Below are 14,872 nucleotides of genomic sequence, written 5' to 3' on the forward strand. Positions count from 1 at the left end.
CCACTCTAATAGTAAATAGTATTTGTAGTTTAATGGTATATCTGGTATTTGCTTTAACATCAATCAATGTAGGAAGGAAGGGTAAAGGTGTAAATCAGGTTTTCCTAACACGGGTACTATTGACATGTTGGGCCAAAAAACCCCTTGTTGTGTAGCATCCCTGGCCTCTACCCACTAGATGCCAGGAGCTCTCCTCTGCGGTGATGAACAGAAGTGCAGACGTTGAGGGGCACCTCGCTGGCTCAGCCAGTGGAGTGTGCGACTCTTGATCTCGGGGTTGTAAGTTCTAGCCCGTGGTAGGTGTAGAGATTACTAAAAAAACAAAAAAAAATCTTTATTTTTTAAAAAGATTTTATTTTGTTTATTTATTTGAGAGAGAGAAAGAGGAAGCACAAGCGAGGGGGAGGCGAGGGAGAGGGAGAACAGGCCTCCTGCTGAGCAGGGAGCCCGCTGTGGGGCACAATCCCAGGACTCCCAAGATCGTGACATGAGCCGAAGGCAGACGCTCATCCAACTGAGCCACCCAGGCGTGACCAAAAAAAAAAAAAAAAAGTTAAAAAAAAATGCAGATATTGACAAATACCCCTGTGAGGAAAATCACTCAGTTAAGAGCGTTTGTCTAAATAAAACCGTATTGGCATTGTGTTGATAACAGTTGAGGCTAGCACATATGCATACGCGAGAATTTGTTATTTTATCCCCTCTACTTTTATATATGTTTGAAACTTTCAGTGATTTTTTTTAAAATAGTACCTTAAAAAGGATTAAACAAGGAGTGGGGGGGGGTTGGAAATATTGGAAAATATTTGGCCATAATAACCTTGGCAACCACAGATTTTCATACCAGTTTATTTTTGACAAGCCATTTGATGTTCTATAGGCACAGCTAAGAGAAGTGAAGTGGCGAAACATTATCGAGGGAGGTTGAAAATGTATGACTTGAGTGATATTAAAAACTATGTAGCATATGTATATAAGTCAGCTGTTTTTAGCGGACACCGTTGGTGCAGAATTAAAAGACAAAGGATGGTGTGGATAGTAGCCCATGTGCTGTATGTGGGCCTTTAGGTATGTTTTGTTTAGCCTGTATATTAGTGGCCTATACATTGTCTTAAAAAATTGAATTTATCGTCAACATCTTAAAAACTGGGTGATTTCCATAAGCAGAGACAAAAGGCAAATGACAAGCTGAGAGAAAATGTATGCAATGTATTTCACAGATAAAGGCCTCATTTCCCTAATTTATAAAGAGCTCTAAAAATACTGAAGGAAAAAAAAAAGCCACCAACTCAGTGGGAAAAAGGACAAAAGACAGGAACAGAGAGCTCAAGGAAGAAGATATACAAATGGTCCTTAAATGTATGAAACAACACTCCACTTCACTCATAATAAGAGGTATGCAAATTAAAACACTGAGAAACTATTTCTCACCTAGGAGATTGGCAAATATAGAAAAACTTGACAACTGTACTTTCAGTAAGCAAAATTCTCAAGCAGCCCCCCATGATACCTGATCTTTGGAGTTATACCCTTGAATAGGTTATAGTGTATGGCAAAGGCAGTTGGATTTTATGAATGTAATTAAGGTTCCAATCATTTGGCTCTAAATCAAAAGGGACATTATCCTGGTGGTCCTGACTTACTAGTGGGGTGCCCTTCAACAGTGGGCTTAGACCTTTCCTGAGGGCAGAGACCTTCTCCTACTGGCCTTAGAGAAGCAGGCCACCGTGAGCGTTACAGCCCCAAAGAAATGAATTCTGCCAACAACCCGAACAGGCTTAGAGTCAGTCTTCCCCAGTGGAGCCTCCAGATGAGAACACAGCCCAACCAACACCTCATTTTCAGCCTTGTAAGACCCTGAGCATGGGGCCTGGCTAAGCTGTGCTCACACTGCTGACACATGGAAACTGAGATAATAAATGTGTTTGGTTTTAAGCTATTAAGAGCACGACAGTTTGCCACACAGCAACAGAGTACTAGTAAAATACTAATAAAACAGAATACTAATAACACACTCTCTAGGTGAGGCTGGGAGGATGCCGTGTCCACATGCACATTGACTTTGGACCTAGCAATGCTGCTTCTGGGGGTTTACTCTGAAGGTATGCACCATAAATTGAAAACAACATGTGTGCAGGGCTTTTCAGCACAGCGTGATTTATAACGCCAAACTTTTGGAAACGACCTAAATTGCATATAAGTAGAAGGTGGGTTGAATAAATTGTGGTCTGTCTACACAATGTTACCATACTATGAAGCCATACACAAAGAATTAGGGAGATCTGCGAAATGGAGCATTCCCACGATATGCCATTAAATGAAAAGAGTAGAATGAGAGTGTATATTGCATTCTACCTTTAGTGAAGAAAGCACTGAGAATGCATGTCTCTACTTACAAATCTTCATAAAAAAGAAAGAGAGGCTCAATCAGGAACTAATGGAAATGGAATATGGTTATTTAATGGGAATGGGGAGGGATGCCTGGGTGCCTCAGTCAAAGTGTCTGCCTTGGCTCAGGTCAGGATTGCAGGGTCCTGTGATCAAACACCACATTGGGCTGCTTGCTCGGCAGGGAGCATGCTTCTCCCTCTGCCTGCCGCTCCCTCTGCTTGTGCGCTCTCTCTTTCTGACAAATAAATAGAAATGAAAACTTAAGAAAAAATAATGGGAGTGGGGAACGGGATGGGGTGTGACTTTTGAGCATCTACTTCTTTAGTTTTGAACTATGGGAATATTTCACAAATGGAAAAGATAAGTAAGAACTCTATTAATGATATGGATGTTGAAGTGTCTAGAGGGAAGCAAGCCAATATCTGCAGTTTATTTTGAAATGCTTCAAAAACAAAACAGATGGATGGATACAGGGATGTTTAGATGAATGTGGTAAAGCAAATATAGTAAAATGCTAATGGTAGGCTCTAGGTACTGGGTGTACAGATGTTCCCTGTAAAATTTTTTTCAGCTCAACTGATTGAAAATGTTATAATAAAATGTTGGAAAACATTACGTGAAAATGAACGAACAAAAGCAAACCCTAAAGCAATCCTAACTGTATATTAAGTTGGTAATGTAAACACATAGAGAAAAGAATGAATTCAAGTCCATTTTGAACACTGTACTCTGTGCACTCCAAGTGGAATGTATTTTTTTTATTAGAGAGAGAATGAGTGGTAGGGAGGGGCAGAAGGAGAGGGAGATGCAGACTCCCTGCTGAGCAAGAAGCCCAATGTGGGGCTTGATCCCAGGACCCAGAGATCATGACCTGAGCTGAAGGCAGATGCTGAACCCACTGAACCACCCAGGCGCCCTAGTGGAATATATTTTAAGGACAAAACGTTTCAAAGAAATCTTGAACTTTCCTTATTAGAAATTTCCATTCATGACAGGCTCCTCTGCTTTGAGCCTGCTTCTTCCTCTCCCACTCCCCCTGCTTGTGTTCCCTCTCTCGCTGGCTGTCTCTATCTCTGTCAAATAAATAAAATCTTAAAAAAAAAATTTCCATTCATGATAAGCAGGTCAGTCAGCTCTCCTAAGTTACCATAAATACAGGCCAACAGAATTCTTCCTGAAACAGCCTCTTTGGGTTCAGTTTCAGAGCATAAATAACCTTGTTCACAGTAATTTACCAAAAATAGACGTGGGCTGTAGTTCCAGGAAGAATTTTTATATTACCCAGTAGGTGGCAATACTATCTAATGTAACTGAAAGCAGACCTTGAATTTTAAAGACTCCTACATCTGATAAGCTATATACTATGTTGATTTTCTCACCTATTGAGCGAACTACACTTTCATTAATATCTCTGCAAAGTAATGTTCTTCAGAATTTTAGTAACAAAGAAAAAATAGATCCTACTTCCAAATTCAGAATCACTGGATTAGTAGGGACTGACGTCCATTTATCTACCTCCAACCAGAAGAGCCCTCCTACTCTATTATTTTTTATCTGCCCAAGAAATAGGACATTTCTCAAAGTTCTGTTCCAACATTTAGCATAAAGTCAAGTGGTTCATTCATTCATGTTTCCATTCATTCTTCAAAGAGCAGTTCCTGAGTAATTACCGAATACCAGGTACTGCGCTCAGTATCATGGATAAGACGGTGCCTGCGGACATAGTCCTGCTGCCCTCGATGAGCTTATCATCCATTGCCCAAAATAGAGGAGTCGGTGTGGTTCCTAGTGGCATGGCTTGCTCTATTCTTTGCAGCTCAAGCAGAGGAAAGATCTTACAACCGTAAGACATGGAGACCCCAGTGGGAAAGAATAGACAAGCAAACAATTACAAGGCATAGTAAGAAATGCGTGGGAGTAGGTAGACGGTGCTGTGAGGCACACAGGATGGCAAGAGCCCAGCTAGTCATAAGAGTAGTTAGGGAAGACATTGCAGGTGAAGGGACGTTTTAAACTGAGACCTGAAGCTAGACAGGCAGGGGCCCAATGGGGAAGGATGGAATGGGGGACAAGGGAAGGGCTATGGAGGTTGCAAAAGTTGGAGGGGGAGGGATACCATCTATTCTGATCTGTATCCCCAATACAGTGTCTAGCACACAGTCGACTTAGATTAAACACAACCCTCCCTCTATTGCTGTCACACAATGTGATCTTAGATCTCTCCTCTTCTTTGGGTCTAGGTGTCCTCACTCTGAAGGTACCTGAGATCCCTCGGACATTGTGGAGCGGGAAAGGTAAGGATCTCAGGATCTAAGTCTGAGGACCGATACGTAATACACAGATGGAGAAAAGAGAGCAACCCAAGAGGCAGGAGAAAGCAGGCGAGCGTGGCATCTTAGAGGTGGGTACTGTGGTCACACTGCAGCGGGTTGAGGATAGAGGAACAGGTGAACGTGTGGAACCAGCAAGCACAGAAAACTCTAGAGGAATCTGGCAGGGGAGGGAAGACAAGACAGGAAAATGCTTGAGCATGTTTATATGTTGCTAGAGAGGAGACAGGGAGAGGTTGCGGGGGGCAAGGGAAAAACAGATAAGGCAACCAGAAAGGCGGGAGAGCATGGGAACTAAGCACGGGGACTAGAAGAGGGACGCCCAGAGAGGTACTGAGCTCATTAAACACCCAGAGTGGATTTTTTTTTTTTAAGACTTTATTTTTTTAGAACAGTTTTGGGTTCACAGCAAAATTGAGCCAAGTACAGAATTTTCCCGAATGCCCTGTGCCCCCATCCCCTGGTTGTCAGCATCCAGGGCGGGAGTGGTACGTTTGTTACAACTCATGAGGCTACTTTGATACATCTTTATCAACCAGAGTCCACAGTTTACTCAGGCTTTACTCTTGGTGTTGTACATTCTGTGGGTTTGGACCAACGTGTCATGATGTGTGTACATCATGTGACACAGAATATTTTCACTGCCCTGAAAACCCTCTGTGCTCCACGCACTCCTCCCTCCCTTTCCACGACCGCCGGCCACCACTGCTCCTTTTCCTGTCTCCATAGTTTGGCCTTTCCCACAGCGTCATGTAGCTGGGACCCTGCAGCACGCAGCCTTTTCAGACTGGCTTCTTCACTTCGTAGCACGCGTTTTAATTTCCTCCATGTCTCTTCATGACTCATTTCTTCTCAGTCCTGAGTAATATTCCAGTGTCTGGATGCACCGGTTTCTTTAGAGTGGATCTTTTTAAACAAACAGTATTTTCAGGAATCGTGAAATGAAGCAAATAGTAAAACGACCAGAAAGCAAATGCAGAAAGTGAAAATTTTCTGTTTTGAGCTTTGTACATATGTGAGTAAGAAAAAATTTTTTGATAAAAAAATTACAGTACAAGGAAAGGGGGAGAGCAATACTTTGATACTTTTGTATTGCATGCAAAAGATACAGTTTAGGGGAAAATACTAAATGGTACCACTGGATATGTTCTTTTTTTTTTTTTTTTTAAGAGGAGGGGAGGGACAGAGAGGGAGAGAATCTTAAGCAGGCTCCGCACCCAGCGTGGAGCCCCATGTGGGACTCTATCTTATGACCTGAGATCACGGCCTGAGCTGAAACCCAGAGTTGGACACTCAACCAACTGAGCCACCCAGGTGCCCCTGACTGGATCTGAGTCACTTTCCAGTTTTAAACAATTAATTTAAAAAGAGGAAATGTCAACTTTATTTTATTATTATTATTTTTTTTTAGGAAATGTCAACTTTAAAGATTTACTCAATTTAGTAAATTGTTTCAAGTATGAACTAAAATTTGTACTTACCAAACACATATATCACACTTCTCCATTTGCGCTGTGTGACAATTTTAAATTTTATTTTATTTTTCTTAAAGATTTTCTTACTTATTTGTCAGAAAAAGAGAGAGTGCCCCAGAGGGGGGCAGGGGCAGAGGGAGATGACATGGGGCTCGATCCCAGGACCCTGAGATCATGACCTGAGCCGAAGGCAGATGCCTCACTGACTGAGCCACCCAGGTGCCTTTATTTATAATCACTGCGCTATCATTTTTCTTTCTCAATTTAGTATTTAAAAGCAAAAATATAGTACGCCAGGGGCTGGACACAGAACTGTACCCAAAGTGAACTGCAATGATTCACTGGATACGTACTCTCCAAACCAGCTGGGTGTGGCTGTGCCTGGGTGTGTGGGATGCCAGCCGCGTAACCACGAGGGCTCTGAACCCCTGCATGGAGGGTACAGTGTTTATTAACGGAATGATAAAAGTGCTCATTTCCAGTTTATACATATATTTTAGGAAAACCCAACAGTAACTGCTACAGTTGTTTGGAACTGACCGGCAAAAGATTGTTTTCAGGAAGGAGTATTTTATCTGATGCTGTGTAGAATTGCCAGCCCATGGCGATGGTTAGAGGACCAGCCTCGCAGTTTGGACAGCTATGCAGTCCACCCGGGGGCAGGCATGAGGGGTGTCCTATAACATCACCCCCTCCATCCCCCTAGGTCGGCCATGCAGACGTTCTTCCCTGTGGCAGACGGAAAGGCCAGAACAAGGTTTAACAAGGGGCAGGCTTGCTGCCGAGGCAGGGGTGGTAGGAGCAAGACCCCCTGGGAGAGAGGGGAAATGGATGCAGGTTGGCAAGTGTCGTGGACTATTAAGGCTCACATACCCTGCAAGAAGGAGACACACGTGGGAGTACATGGCATGTAGGTACAGGGCCCAGACATGCTGTAGGAGCCCCCCGCAGCAGCTTGCCAGTCACTCTGGGTCACAGATTAGCAACAGGCCTCTGAGAACTGAGTGAATAAGCTGAGGGTTTTTATTTTTCGATTTTAATTTTATTTAAGTCATCTCTACCCCCAATGTTGAGCTCGAACTCATGACCCTGAGATCAAGAGTTGCATGCTCCACCAACTGAGCCAGCCCAGTGCCCCAAATAACCTGAGTTTTTGAGGCTCTTCCTTTCTGAGTACACCTAAGCGTTTGTGGGCCCTATGAAAGAGAGCGCCTGATTGGGTGGGTCTACCAGTATTCCCCAGCAGGAGCATCCCCACTGGGAAGAGAGCCACTGTACCCTCCTCTTGGAGGGGAGGTTCTCCCACTCCCCCAGCTGCCTTGGACTCCTTCCCGGACAGCAGGGTTGGCTTCTGGCAAAGAGCACAAACCACAAATATTTTACGTAGAAAGCCTGTGTTTGGGAAGACTTTCCTCAGAAAGGTCTATGGGCTTGCCAAGAGCCTAGAGCGCAATGGAAAGCTCTTAGGCGCAGTAGAAATGGTTAGAAACAGCTACTATGCAGAAAGAACAGAGAGGAAACCCAGGATTCAGGACCCAGTGGAGGCTGAAGACCGCTTTTGCCAAAGCCTAGAGTAACTTTTTCTGTTGACTTCAGTGGAGAGGGAGGGCAGATTGTTACACTTCTTTAAATCCAGGGTTGGGAAACTTTTTTCTCTACAGGGACAGATACTAAATATTTTAGGCTTTCTTTATTGCATACTGTTTGTTTGTTTGTTTGTTTGTTTGTTTTTACCACCCGTAAAAAAAGAAAAACCATTCTTAGTTCTCAGGCAAGACAAAACCAGGCCATGGGCTGAATTTGGCCTGAGGACCATGTTTTGCTGACCTTTACTCTAGATAGTTGACACATTCTTAAACTGAAGAGAAATCATAAGGAATCAATCTATCAGAGAGAGTGAAGTTACTTTCTACCATCCCAAGAAAGGCTATTTTCTTGCAAGAAACTTGATAAATAATTTTGAAATGGATGTATGAAAGAATCACTTTCTTCCTACCGGAGCGAAAAAGAAAAGAGAGTAGTCGTGGGTGAGCAAAGTCCATCTAAGGAGGTGAATGAGAAATGAGAAGAGCTAAGGCCGCGCTACCCTCCGTGGAAAGGAGGAGGCCGGGGAGTTACAGGGTGTCTTATTTGTGTTACAGATTTGCTAATGCAACTTCTTTTCTTCGGAGAATGTGTGGGTTAGATATGAAATAGATTTATGGAAAGTAGATTGAAAAAGAAATTCAATGAAAAGGAGCCACATATACCCCCAACCATGTTTATGTTGGATTCAAGACTCCAGAGTGTTTATGAAAATTAGAAAAACAAGCTCCAGTCCCAATCGTGCATGGCTGTGAAAATGAAGAGGAGGGAGGCGTCTGATGGACCAGTGTGAGCACAGAGTTTTCTCAGAAGTTCAGGATTTTAAAAGGCTTGTCGAGAAGATAAAAGGGGGCGTACCTTCCTCAAAATGAATACAATATGAGCAAAACCCTACACAGTGTTGTGAAACCTAGAACAGGTGGAGTTATAGCCTCCCCCTTAGAGGCCTAAGGTTTTTGTGAGCAGTCACGGCCAGGTCAGGACTGGCTGCGTCATTTGGGCCGGTCCAGTGCAAGGTGATCACGGGAGTCCCCGTGTTAAAGAACATTGCTCCTAATTTCAAGATGGTAAGACCAGTGCAAAAACCAAGCACCGGGCGCCCTGAGCAAGTGCTCGGGGGCACGCTCACGAAGCCAGTCTTGGGGGAGGACTCAGGACTGCCAGACCCTACCTCAGCCCAGCCATCTCTGTTCTCTCGAAGGTTCTCAAGATGTGTCAACAGTGTATATAGGAACCTCTACCAGCTTCCCCTTCATTTGTACTGGGTTCCTGTAATGCCCTTTGTAGCTCACTGGTCAACGGGGCTGCAGGACACAATTTAGGCTCAGGACCTAAATCTTTCAGCCAAGCAGGAACTGAGACTGCCTGAAGTTTTACGTAAACAGAGAAGACAAAAACAGCAAATGTCCGACCTGCCTGGAGGGCACCATGTCAGCCAGGGGGAGTAGAAGAGTGCCCTGTGGTGACCCCCCTTCCCCCCCACCAGCAGAGTATCCCAGCCCCTGACCTGGATCCCGGCAATTAGTAGCTTCTCTAGGACAACAGGATGGAGGTGACAACAGGGAGACTTTCTTAGACCTCCCACCCCACAAGGAGGGGAAGGGCTGGTAAAGGCATATTTGGATTTACAAAGAAACAGGAAGAGCAGTATTCTGTGCTGCTTTGATGGATTAACATAAATGCCAAGAGATAACAATAAGCCAGGAACATACCCCGTGATTTTTCTTCACCCCCTCGTAAAGCAGCGTTTATAGTAATCTGCCAGGTTTTAACAAAGGAAAGAATTGAGGCCCAATAAGTGTGTGTAAGAGCATCAAATGATAATGCAGGTGTTTAAAATGAATTGAAGTGTCTAGAACTATACAAAATAGGATAACGTAGGAATCGGCCCATATGGTCTGAGTCGTGATTAGTCTTTGAGAAATCACAGGACACATGAGGAGAAACCGAAAGACTGGGCAAAGAAACAAATCTCAAATTTTGGGGGAAAAAAAAAAAGGAGAAAGTTTAATTCTGAAAATAGGGACTAGTAAATTTGAAATTTAAATTGTTGGTAAAACTGTGAGCAAACTGCACTACACAAATAGTAAGAATGACGTGGGGACAGAAGCCCACCTGTGTTCCGTAAACAAGTCCCTTCAGTCCAGACTCTCTTAAAAAAGGGGGGTGGTGACGGAGGTTCAATCATCGTGCTAAATCAATGGAATAAAACTGGTAATTCCAGCAAAATGATGAGCAAAACCTAGCATGTTGTCCTTGGGGACAGATAAAGAAATGGGGACAGATGAATCAGCAGTTTAAACCATACAAACTGTGTTGACTAATGAATGTACCAGAGTCAGCCTGTGCAGGTGGTGTCGCACAGATCTGCCCGTCACTCACGTTCCAACATAGCAGCTTTGCCAGTAATTTACACATTGGCACAGGAGCTGTGCTCGTCAGGTTTAAAGATTATCCTCAAGCGAGGAAGGGATTCCAGCCTGTATAGATTCACCACTATCTCTACAGGCTGGAATCCCAATTCCAAACCAACAGGTTGATATTTTAACTAGAATAAATGTAAAGAGATATTTTTAGGTTAAAAAAAAAGAAAGACTTTTGTTGGAGCGCCTGGCTGGCTCAGTGGGTAGAGACTGCGATCCTTGATCTCAGGGTTGTGGGTTTGAGCCCCAGGTTGGGTATAGCGATGACTTAAAAATAAATATCTAAAAAAAAAAAAAAAATCACTGAGATTAAAAATAAATAAAAAAGATTTTTGTACAAATACAAGAAGGAGGAGACCAGGCTTGGTAACAATTCATAAAGCATACAGAAAACCTTAGAAGATTGCTTATGCATTAAAATGATTGCTTATGCATTAAAATGAAGCAGCCCTGCAGCTCTACAGTGTAATTGTTGAGAAAGCTGATACGGTGTTAAGCCAAATTATCAGAAACAAAAATAATCGTTCATTAAGAAGTTAGTTATGAGCCCTGGCTCTTGAGAGCCAGAATGGCAACCAGTGTTCAAATAGCAGCTCTGCTGCCTTGGGTGACCTTGGACAAGTTGATCTCTTTGTATCCACGTTCCTCTGTTCCTCCCTTTTAAAAATGAGGGTAATGGTAATACCCACTTAATAGGGTTCTTCTGAATATTCAGAGATAATACTTATAAAACCTTTAGATTAGGGGCGTGTGTGTGGCTCAGTCAGTTAAGCGTCTGCCTTCTGCTCAGGTCATGATCCCAGGGTTCTGGGATTGAGCCCCAGTGGGGCTCCCTGCTCAGCGGGGAGTTTGCTTGTCCCTCTCCCTCTGTTCTTGCCCCCCCACCCCAGCCCCATGCTCGTGCTCTCTCTCTTGCTCATTCTGCTCTCTTTCTCAACTAAATAAATAAAACTTAAATCCTTTAGGTTAGTATTCTATTAATATTACCTGTTACTGTTCAGTTCTGGACACTTTATATATGTTTGCATGTGTATGTGTGTGACTTTTTATTCAATCATATGTTTATTGAAAAATAACACACATATTAAAATCACATTTATTGAAAAATAATATATCTATATTTAGCATATATAACATATATCCTAAAAGGTATATGCTGAAAAATTCTCCCTTGATTACCAGTTCTGGTAACCAGAAGATAACCCTTGTTCAGTTTCTTGCATACCTTTCATGTTAACGTACAAATGGGCACGCTGTTCTATACCTTTGTTTTTCCCCCATGTACTATGTATCTTTTCGTAGCAGCACATGTCGATCTGCTCCATCCTTTTTTAAACTACATGGTATCTCATTGTGTAGATGTACCATAATTGATTTCCCTTGTCTCCAAGTCCCGTTGAGGTTGTATTCAGGCTTTTGTTTTTGCAGACAGTCTGCCATGGATTTCCTTAGAGCTGGGACACTGGGGTCACACTGAATGCCTTTAAGTCCGGGTATTGTCGCTGATTAACTCTGTGGCCCTGTCTTAGCTTTAGGGAACTGTAATCTCCTTAACTGTTAAATGCAAGCAGTCATGGTGCCAAATTCCCAGGGTTCTTGTGAGGATGCGGTGTAAAATGCCTTGCTCGGTCCCTCAGACACAGTAAGCTCTCGACAAATACAAAATACTCCTATCTTTTTGTTTTCCGACTTGATTTACATTTGAGCTTTTCTGTAAGGTGAGTTCTCAGAAGGCATATTGCTAGATCCAAAGGTTCATTTAAAACTGGTAGATAGGGGCGCCTGGGTGGCTCAGTCAGTGAAGCATCTGCCTTCGGCTCGGGTTGTGATCCCGGGGTCCTGGGATCGAGCCCTACATCGGGCTCTCCCCTGAGTGAGGAGCCTGCTTCTCCATCTCCCCTCCTCCTGACTCTCTCTCTCTCTCTCTCTCAAATTAATGAATAGAATCTTTAAAAATAAATTTTTAAAAAATAAATAAAACCAGTAGATAGCGTGAACTTGTCTCCCTGTTGGATCGTCCACTCGCCCCTCTGGATAAATACACACTACCTCTCTCCGCTCTGCGCTGTACCTTCGGAGGACGACCTCTGTAAAACCGTATCAGACAGTGTCTTCACCCACCGACTTCTAGTCAGGTTCCCTGTGGGAAACACACGTGCAGGATGCCAGGGTGGGAGGAAGGAGCCCCAGGCTTGCTCCCCTCCCCCTCCCGCCGTGGTCAGAGCTCCCTCCCCTGGCTCCACGGGGGCCGTGGCAGCCAGTTCCTGCAGCTGCTTGGCTTTGCGGCTTCACCAACCCTCGGAGGTGCCCTCAACTCTGAGCACATCTATAAATAATCCTCTCTTCAAACTTCCTTCAGTTACCCTTTCACCATGCCATGTGGCTGGTACGCTAACCAATTTACATGCCCACTAATAAGCTGTGACAATAAGCTGTGACAATACTTATTTTTACCATACTTTTGGCAATATTGTCAAGTCAAATATTTTTTGAGATTTTACCCAAAAATTCCCCTTGTTTGTTTTTTCTGAGCACCAGTGCTGTTATTTATCTTTTATCACAACACTTCCTGTTGAACTTCAGTTCCCCCCCTTTTTTTTTTAAGATTTATTTATTTATTTGACAGAGAGAAAGAGCACGTGCAAGCGGGAGGGGCAGGGAGAGGGAGAGAGAATCCCAAGTGGACTCGTGTTGAGCGCAGAGCCTGACACGGGCTCAGTCCCACAGCCCCCGAGATCAGGACACGAGCCGAAACCAAGAGTCAGACACACAACCGACTGTGCCACCCAGGCGCCCCTAAAGATTATACTTTTTTAAAATAATGTCTACACCCAACGCGGATTTCGCACTTACAGCCCAGAGATCAAGAGTCACAGACTCTACGGACTGAGCCAGCCAGGTGCCCATGAAGTTCAGTTTCTTCAAGGCCTTTGCATAGGTTCAGACTGCTATAACAATACCATAGACTGGGTAGCTTATAAAAGGTAGAAATTTGTTTCTCACGGACGTGGAGGGTGGGAAGCCCAAGATCAAGGTGCAGGCAGGTTGGTGTCTGGTGAGAACCCGTTCTGAATTCATGCGCATCCTCGCGTGGTGGGAGGGGCAGGGGAGCTCTCTGGGGAGCGTTGTTGTTGTTGTTGTAAAGTAATCTGGGGCGCCTGGCTGACTCCGTCAGAAGAGCATGTGACTCTTCATCTTGGGGTCGTGAGTTTGGGCCCTACGTTGGGTGTGGAGATTACTAAAAATAAATACTTTACCGAGAAAAGTATTCAGGGGCACCGGGGTGGCTCGGTCAGTCTTGGTTCCAGGGTCTTAGGATTGAGCCCTGTGTCTGGCTCCCTGCTCAGCAGGGAGTCTACTTCTGCCTCTGCCCCCTCCTAGCTTATGTTCTCTTGCTCACTCTCTTAAAAAAAAAAAAAAATTCATATATCAAGAAAAAGAAAAAGTAAGTTCTATACCAACATGAGACTCAAACATGACCCCGAGATCAAGAGTCACATGCTCTACCAACTGAGCCAGCCAGGCGCCCCTCGGGTCTTTTTATAAGGGTACTAATCACATTCATGGGGACTCCATCCTCATGACCTAATCACCTCCCAAAAGCTGCACCTCCAAATACCATCACTTTGGGAATTAGGTTTCAACACATGAATTTTGGGGGATGCAAACATTCAGCCCATAGCCAATACAGATATTTATTTCTTCAGTATTATATTACTTCAATCTTTAGAGGGCCAATTAAGAATATAAGAAAATCCAGGGGCGCCTGGGTGGCACAGCGGTTAAGCGTCTGCCTTCGGCTCAGGGCGTGATCCCGGCGTTACGGGATCGAGCCCCACATCAGGCTCCTCTGCTGTAAGCCTGCTTCTTCCTCTCCCACTGCCCCTGCTTGTGTTCCCCCTCTCGCTGGCTGTCTCTATCTCTGTCGAATAAAAAAAAAAAAAAAAAATCTTAAAAAAAAGAATATAAGAAAATCCAACAAATTATATTAAGAATTATTGGAGGGGCGCCTGGGTGGCATAGCGGTTAAACGTCTGCCTTCGGCTCAGGGCGTGATCCCGGCGTTATGGGATCGAGTCCCACATCAGGCTCCTCCGCTATGAGCCTGCTTCTTCCTCTCCCACTCCCCCTGCTTGTGTTCCCTCTCTCGCTGGCTGTCTCTATCTCTGTTGAATAAATAAATAAAATCTTTAAAAAAAAAAAAAAAAGAATTATTGGAAACTTAATACTTCACTCCAAAATATATGCTATTAAGGAATCACTATAAATTTTGTTAGGTGTGATGATGATGCTGTTGGCATATTTTAAAAAAAGGAAAAGCCCCTTATCTTTAGAAAGTATTCCTATACTTATAAGTGAGATGATATGATATCTATCTAGATTTACTTTAAAATGCTCCAGAAGAAGAAAACACAGTGCAGGGAACACATGGAACAAGCTGGGAAATGTTGGTCATCGTTGAAAGTGGGTGGGGGGTAGGTGGTGTTTATTATACCCATTCTTTTCCCCTCTATACCCATTCATTATCTCTGCTGTCATGTTTATTTGAAAATTTCCAAAATAAGTAAACAAGCAAAACCAATGGCAACCAGAAACAAAAAGACAACTAAAAAATTCAAGTAGGGAGAGGATGGCTAACAAAATGCAGCAGGCGGGGGGGGGGGGGGGC

The 14,872-nt window shown here is 43.8% G+C and overlaps 1 long non-coding RNA gene across 1 annotated transcript; it reads right to left on the reverse strand.

The window, feature by feature from the left end:
- Positions 1 to 5,095: 5,095 nt before the first annotated feature.
- On the reverse strand, positions 5,096 to 12,846 carry LOC103665026. The gene is made up of 2 exons (XR_005838766.1): positions 12,253 to 12,846; positions 5,096 to 5,627 (listed from the first exon to the last, which is right to left on the reverse strand). It is a non-coding gene; the product is annotated as an uncharacterized LOC103665026 (long non-coding RNA).
- Between the last annotated feature and the right edge of the window lie 2,026 nt (positions 12,847 to 14,872).

Source organism: Ursus maritimus, unplaced genomic scaffold (assembly GCF_017311325.1).
Source record: "Ursus maritimus isolate PB19 unplaced genomic scaffold, ASM1731132v1 scaffold_30, whole genome shotgun sequence".
NCBI classification, from domain to species: Eukaryota; Metazoa; Chordata; class Mammalia; order Carnivora; family Ursidae; genus Ursus; species Ursus maritimus.